At 33.1% G+C, this 7,186-nt stretch overlaps 1 long non-coding RNA gene across 1 annotated transcript; it reads right to left on the bottom strand.

Annotated features, from left to right (window-relative positions):
- Positions 1 to 659: 659 nt before the first annotated feature.
- Positions 660 to 6,434, bottom strand: LOC143062731 (uncharacterized). Its single transcript, XR_012974826.1, has 3 exons — positions 6,341 to 6,434; positions 5,636 to 5,698; positions 660 to 2,149 (listed from the first exon to the last, which is right to left on the bottom strand). It is a non-coding gene; the product is annotated as an uncharacterized LOC143062731 (long non-coding RNA).
- Positions 6,435 to 7,186: the final 752 nt, after the last annotated feature.

Below are 7,186 nucleotides of genomic sequence, written 5' to 3'. Positions count from 1 at the left end.
ATTTTGATATTTGATGGCAGCCATCTTGAAAAAAGCCGCCATTTTGAAATTTCATGGTGGGTCCATAGCTAATATTGTTTAGAATACCCATACCTACTACCATGCCAAATTTGATGCTTTTATTATCAAACCCACAATTATTTCACCAATCAGTCGGACTATAGCGGATGATGCATATTTTAAATAAGATTGAAACTCTTACCCTGTCGCGGCTCTCGCTCCCCTTCTCGCTTCGTTTAAAGATCACTTGTTTCTTTCATCTATACTATTAAACGAGAAGACCTCTTTTTGTGTGATGCTTCTCTTTCTTCCGCACTAACCTAAGTATCATGCCTTTATGTCCTAAAGGTACCATGTATAGTTGCATTTGTTATCCATTCTGATGATAATTCAGTTGGGATTATTTTGGGAGAAAAAAGAAAAAAAAAAAAAAGGAGTCCGGATATTGTTTCAGACATCAGACCGACTTTGAAGCCATAGACAATACTTCCGATTTCAAACTTTTAAATATAATTTTCATTATAATTATTACTCGGGGACAGGGCAAATATTTCCGCATTAATCTGTTTTTATACTATATTTGTACTCCTATAATATATAGAAACTCTCTATGAAATATATCAACGATCGTCGTGGAAAAGAAACTATGGAATTGATAGTTAATAGCAAATACACTTTATTTATGATATACATGTACTTATGTTCATAGTATACAGAAACGCCAAAATCCTGGTATTTAACAGAAAAAAATAACGGACTTTGGAAAAGAAGGAGAGGGCTTAAAATAATTAGCCTGTCTCAAAAATTATGACTTTTGATACCTTTTCTGAAATTCTCCAGACATGAAATATTTTACAAAAAATCATCCTACAACAGCTCACATACATTCGACCTAATAAATCAAACGAATGGAAAACAACTGTCAAAATCATTACTTAGAATAGACATTTCTTTATGCTAGCTAGCTACATGTAAAACTTTCACTTGTATGAACATATTTTATGATAATTAATAAAGGACGGGCGAAATATATTACTGAATTGCTAACCGAATCCCTTGAATGTGTTTATACGTCTTTTAGATATTAAATAGGGGCAAAGGCGTGCACAATTAATAAACGTTCTCCCGATTTAAGGGTCTCGTCAATAATTGACGTTTCTATATTTCTGTCGATTAAGAATTTGATATTATCAAAGTAACTTATCTGGTTGTCTGCTTTGAATATATTCGCAACCCACCATTACTCGGCACGATTACAAAAGCTTATCATATACAATTGCCATTAGACGTGACTCTGTACTTATATGTATCCCGTCATACTTTGAACGATACAATAATCTTATTAATATTATTTTTACTGGTTTATTTTATATTCATTTGACGTGACTCTATACTTATCTATCCCGTCATACTTTGAACGACAAAATTGTTTTATATCTTCCTGTGTGACGTCAAAGGCGCGACACTTTGAATGTTGACTGCTCTACCCCTATTTTGACAGTTTTACCTATTGTGTTTGTTTGTTTTGGTCACGAATCGCTGTCAATATAATGTCATACAAGTGAGAGTTTTAGCTGGCTATAAAACCAGGTTCAATCCATCATTTTCTACATGAGAAAATGCCTGTACCGAGTCAGGAACATGACAGCTGTTAACAATTCGTTTAATGTGTTTGAGCTTTTGATTGTGCCATTTGATCAGAGACTTTCCTTTTTGAATTATCTTATGATTTTACTTTTTTGGTAGTTATGTTATCGTAGGGCAACTTTTAATTTGTCTTTTTGTGTTAACCCCATTTTTTTTCTTGGTATACTATGAGTTCTTAGTAACTTGTAAATTAAGTAAAGCAATAAGTTTGATTTAAAAAAAGATACAAAGTATTTAACTTCAAGTCATTTTCAATCAATTGAATAGTGAGCGCACTCGGTGTCCGAATAGGCACTATCTACAGTTTATTTTATCCACGGCTCCCTACGTATCCCACTCTGTTCGGGTTTCTAATACAGACTCGGTCGACTACACACTGGCAACGGCCTGGGACTTTTATTTCACAAATCCCTGCACAACCTCCACACGTTGGTCTTAAAACTCTTCTAAGAGCCTTCCACACATTACCTTCAGCTAAGGGCGGGTGAGACGACAAGAGTTGCTGCAACAGAAGAGAATATTATTTAAGGTGTAATACCACCAAATTATGGTACTTCACATCTGGTTGTATACGAAATTGGGTCCAAAAAAAATCCCTTGAATTAGACAGTTGGAGGTACCTTATCCTACATTTAATTGCAATAAAACATTTCTGTTTTATAAACATATGTCTTGGGTATTTCAAAGCACCATTATTTTTTTTATTTGGGGTTGCTTTAGAATATTATTGACGTTACATGGTTACTAGCTATTTGAATTTTTTTCTATAATAATGAACAGGATAAAACTTTACTCAGGCCAAGTATTTTTAGCTCACCTGGCCCGAAGGGCCAAGTGAGCTTTTCTCATCACTTGGCGTCCGTCGTCTGTCGTCCGTCGTCGTCGTCGTCGTTAACATTTTACATTTTGAACTTCTTCTAGAGAACCACTGAATGGAATGAAACCAAACATGACACGAATGTTCCTTAAGAGGTGCTGACCAAGTGTTGTTACTTTGTAGTCGATCCATCATCCAAGATGGCCGCCAGCGGGGACTTAGTTTAACAGGATCCTATGGGAAATGCATACAAATGACTTCTTTTAGAGAACCACTGAATGGGATGAAACCAAACATGACATGAATGTTCCTTATGAGGATTTGACCAAGTGTTGTTACTTTGTAGCTGATCCATCATCCAAGATGGCCGCCAGAGGGGGACTTAGTTTAACATAGGACCCTATGGGAAATGCATACAAATGACTTCTTTTAGAGAACCACTGAATGGAATACAGCCAAACATAGCATGAATGTTCCTTATGAGGATTTGACCAAGTGTTGTTACTTTGTAGCCGATCCATCATCCAAGATGGCCGCCAGCGGGGGACTTAGTTTAACATAAGACCCTATGGGAAATGAATACATATGACTTCTTTTAGAAAACCACTGAATGGAATACAGCCAAACATAGCATGAATGTTCATTATGAAGTGCTGACCAAGTGTTGTTACTTTGTAGCCGATTCATCATCAAAGATGGCCGCCAGCGGGGGACTTAGTTTAACATAGTACCCTATGGGAAATGCATACAAAAGTCTTCTTCTAGAGAACCACTGAATTGAATGAAACCAATCATAGCATGAATGTTCCTTTCCTTTATGAGTTGCTGGCCAAGTGTTGTTACTTTGTAGCCAAATTTGATATTTTTTTATATGATTTCAAAAACCCAAATAGAGTCAGGTGAGCGATACAGGCTCTTGAGAGCCTCTAGTTTAATTTGAAACAATGATAATTTCTGCACAATTTTATGAAAAGTGCAAATTTAACAAAGACTAATATGGGAAATCAATGGTGGTATTGCCAAATTATCTCCCTTACTGGCTAACATAACTTCCTGTTAACATTTGTGGCTTATATAGCATTAAATGCAATTCCTTATCCAAGCCATCCTCTGTTTACATTAAATTTAAAACATTATTTAATTCATATATATTGATGATTGGTTGACAAATATCGATATTTTCTATATATTTACACAAATTTTCGTTTCGTTTTATTCTCTATATCCATTTGGAAAAGATCGATGGATGGACAAGTAATCGTAAAATACGGGCTTGTAACTAGTCCCATGATATCAGGGATTCTTCCTGAAAGCAATACAGGTTCAACAGTTCGGTTGTAAACGTAAATAAATAATGAAATAATCGTAGATGGTCCAATGAATAGACGAGACAACGTTGTCAGAGAAGGGGTACGACTTCCCTTAATATATAATTTAGAAATGCATTTTTTAGCACAAGAGACATAGCACTGTTCATTCCTTTCATGAAGTTTCTTCATCTTTTTAAAGCGAAAAACTCGAGGAAGGAAAGGTTTATTTGGCAGTAAAAGTTTTGCAAATGGCGCCATTTTGTTGATTTATTGAACTGGCCCCACCGATAATTGACTACGTTGGGTGAATTAACGATCTCTCAGATAATTCAACCAGTCGATCACGTGATCCGAATGTGTACAAAATAATACCGGAAGTTTGAAAATTCAAAAACAATAGCGCTGAGTTTTGATTGGATAGCGCAGCGGTCTGCCCAATACCACCGCGGTAAATTACGATAGCGCTGAACAGCGCTGTGCTAAAACGGCCTGGGGAGAACATTATAATAATTATAATACATGTTCTTTTGATACCGATCCCCGCCCCCTAAATGTCTGATAGAGATCCTTGATCAGGGAAACGAAGAGGATTTTGATAAACTCCTATAAGTGTTTTTTTTTATAGTTTCAACAATCGCCTTCCACTTATAAGTGAGAGTTTCACTTTGAGATTAATAATTTCTTTTTACACTATATAATAATATACTATCAAATTAAAGTTACATTATTTTATTTTCCTCCTAAACTTTGCTACAGAACACTAAAACCCGTTTCAGCAGCACATTGCATGTACAGCGTTAATATTATCGGGAGTTGGGAATTAGAGTTGTGACACGGTGTGTCAAATATTTTTAAGTGATTCGTGTGCTCTTTTTTATTTACTATTCAATTTTAAAAACAGACCAAAAAAGACGAATTGGATCTTCCCATAAGCAATACAATAATACTTATATATTTCCAAAACTGAACTGATAATTATTTCGTTAATATAGATTTCAACTGCAATTGGCAAAATTATGTACAACTTGCAAATGATTCTATATGTTATTTTAATCATAGATCTACTTACAATTTCAATATATTGTGTAACACAGCTCTTAACTAGGATCGTGATTAAATATTGGGCATAGCACTGGTTTCTGACACAGAATAAAATAGAATGTTGTCTAAGAATTTTAAAATTTTAGATTGGAAATTCACAAATTATGGTCCTATTCAATGTCTAAATACATGGTTTGACTCAGCATATATATCAAAGAACAAAAACGAAAACAAACAATTAAAGTTTAACTGCGGCCATATAGGACCTCAATGTGGACCAATTTGAAAATGGACCAAATGCACGCTAAAATTTACCATATTTAACGACACTGTACATCTAATTTTTGATTGAGATCAATCACAGTTTAATTTTGAACCCGAATAGAACTACATGTATCGTAGAATTTGGGCCAAAAATTAACAAAATATGAACACATATTTAGATTTAGCATATAAAGAAACAACCTTGAAATCAATTTCTGTTTCTATACATGTCTTGTCGTGCAATTTTAACAACCAGTATCTAAAACAGACTACCATCAAGTACAGATATTACCAACTGAAAAGGGAGCACTTCAAAAGGGAAAAAATATTAAAAAGGTTACCTTTAATTTATGATCTAAAGTCTTTATTTTAAATTTTGGAAAAATTAACAGTATAAAGAGAAAAGAGTCAACAATTGTTTTATTTTTATTTTTTATTGGTCTTAATCTTTGTTGTTATTATTTAAACTTTTAATTGTAAAAGAAATCTGGAATTAATGCGCCCAAGAACAACACATACATTTGAATAAAGTGCAAATAACAAGGTGTATACTTACTATAGATATGAAGGTCAATACGAAGAAAGTCAACTTGAGATGTAAAATGTTCATAGTGTATTTCTAAAATAAGAAAAAATGTATCAAGATATCTGTATTGCAATGATGCTCCCCTCCTTTAATTTGATTTTTAGGAAATGAAAGATGACAATTTTACAATACTTAATGAAATTTATCTGGCGAAGGAAATAAATTTCACAACGTTTGAAAAGGAGTATGTTGATCTTATCGTAAAATTCCTTTATTTGTTGTGTATTGGTTGATTTCGTTGGATGATATATATATAATTTGTATGAAAAGCATTTTTGAAGTTTACGCAAAAACAAAAACCCAACTAATCCACACAAAACCAGTTAAATGGTTAAATAACAAAACGATATTGTCAATCGTATCACATTTCCTTGTTTTAATATATAAGAAGTTAACCGGTACAATCTTCGTGGTACCGATTGTGGTATCGTGAAAATCGTACATTATTTATATTGTAGTATTACATGTACATTGTACGTTATTGATTATGCAATACACAGCTTTCATAAAAAGACACGTATCGGTTGCTATTATTGGCATTTGTTTTCTGTATAGACAAATGGAAGTAGAATCTTAGTTAATACTAAGTATTGAAGACAGTAAACAAATAATGCATTGAAAAGTAATTCTAAATCGAAAATCCCAAGTTGTTCTAATGTACAATAAAAATCTTACCTCAGAAATGTTTGTATCCAAATAAAATAATAAAGTAATTTCAACAGCTCTAGTAACATTTATAAGAGATGAACTGAAGTGGCCACTTAAAATTATGTAACAGTACTTGTTGCCACCGATTGGGGTTCTCTGATATCTGACCAATTAGAAGTTTACTCTTTCTTCCGTCTCTTTACTGAACTAATTCTGATAATTTGCCAAAATGTAGTTTATATCATGCTTTTAAGAATAAATTATAAAAAGAATAGGTCACGGGGCTTATTTTCACACTACAGGTTTGCAAAATTGACAGATTTTGTATAGATTATGCATAGAACATCCAATTTTCTGTCATAAAACGGAAACTACTCAATGGAATTTTGAGATAAAATTCGCGAAGATAGCTCTAATATTATGCTTTCAGACAGGAAAAAGAAAAAATGGGGCCACGGACTTATTTTTTTGCTACATAATAAAATAGTTAAATTCCTTACACATTCTATTGTAAAATTTATTATATGAATTATTTGCCCTTACATATATTGTATGAGTTGCTTCTCCTAATTTGGCAAAGTTGGAAAACAAAGAATTAAATAAAAGTACTCTGTTTTTTGTAAAATATTATAAATATGGTAAAACATGTCATTTTCTATATTGAAACGAAAATTATTACACATGAATTGCTCCTATTCTCAAAATTTTCACATTTTATTAAAGATTTCGACTGATAGTTTACTGGTATTTCAAAATCAAAAATGGAGAAAGACACCATATCTACCTTAACTCATCAGATGCATACAAATAGTAAGAAATAACAAAAACACAGAGTGGACGTGGCCATGTAATTGTGTATCCCAACAACAAAAA

Source organism: Mytilus galloprovincialis, chromosome 2 (genome assembly GCF_965363235.1).
Source record: "Mytilus galloprovincialis chromosome 2, xbMytGall1.hap1.1, whole genome shotgun sequence".
Taxonomy (NCBI): Eukaryota; Metazoa; Mollusca; class Bivalvia; order Mytilida; family Mytilidae; genus Mytilus; species Mytilus galloprovincialis.
This window is presented reverse-complemented; position numbering and strand designations above follow the sequence as displayed.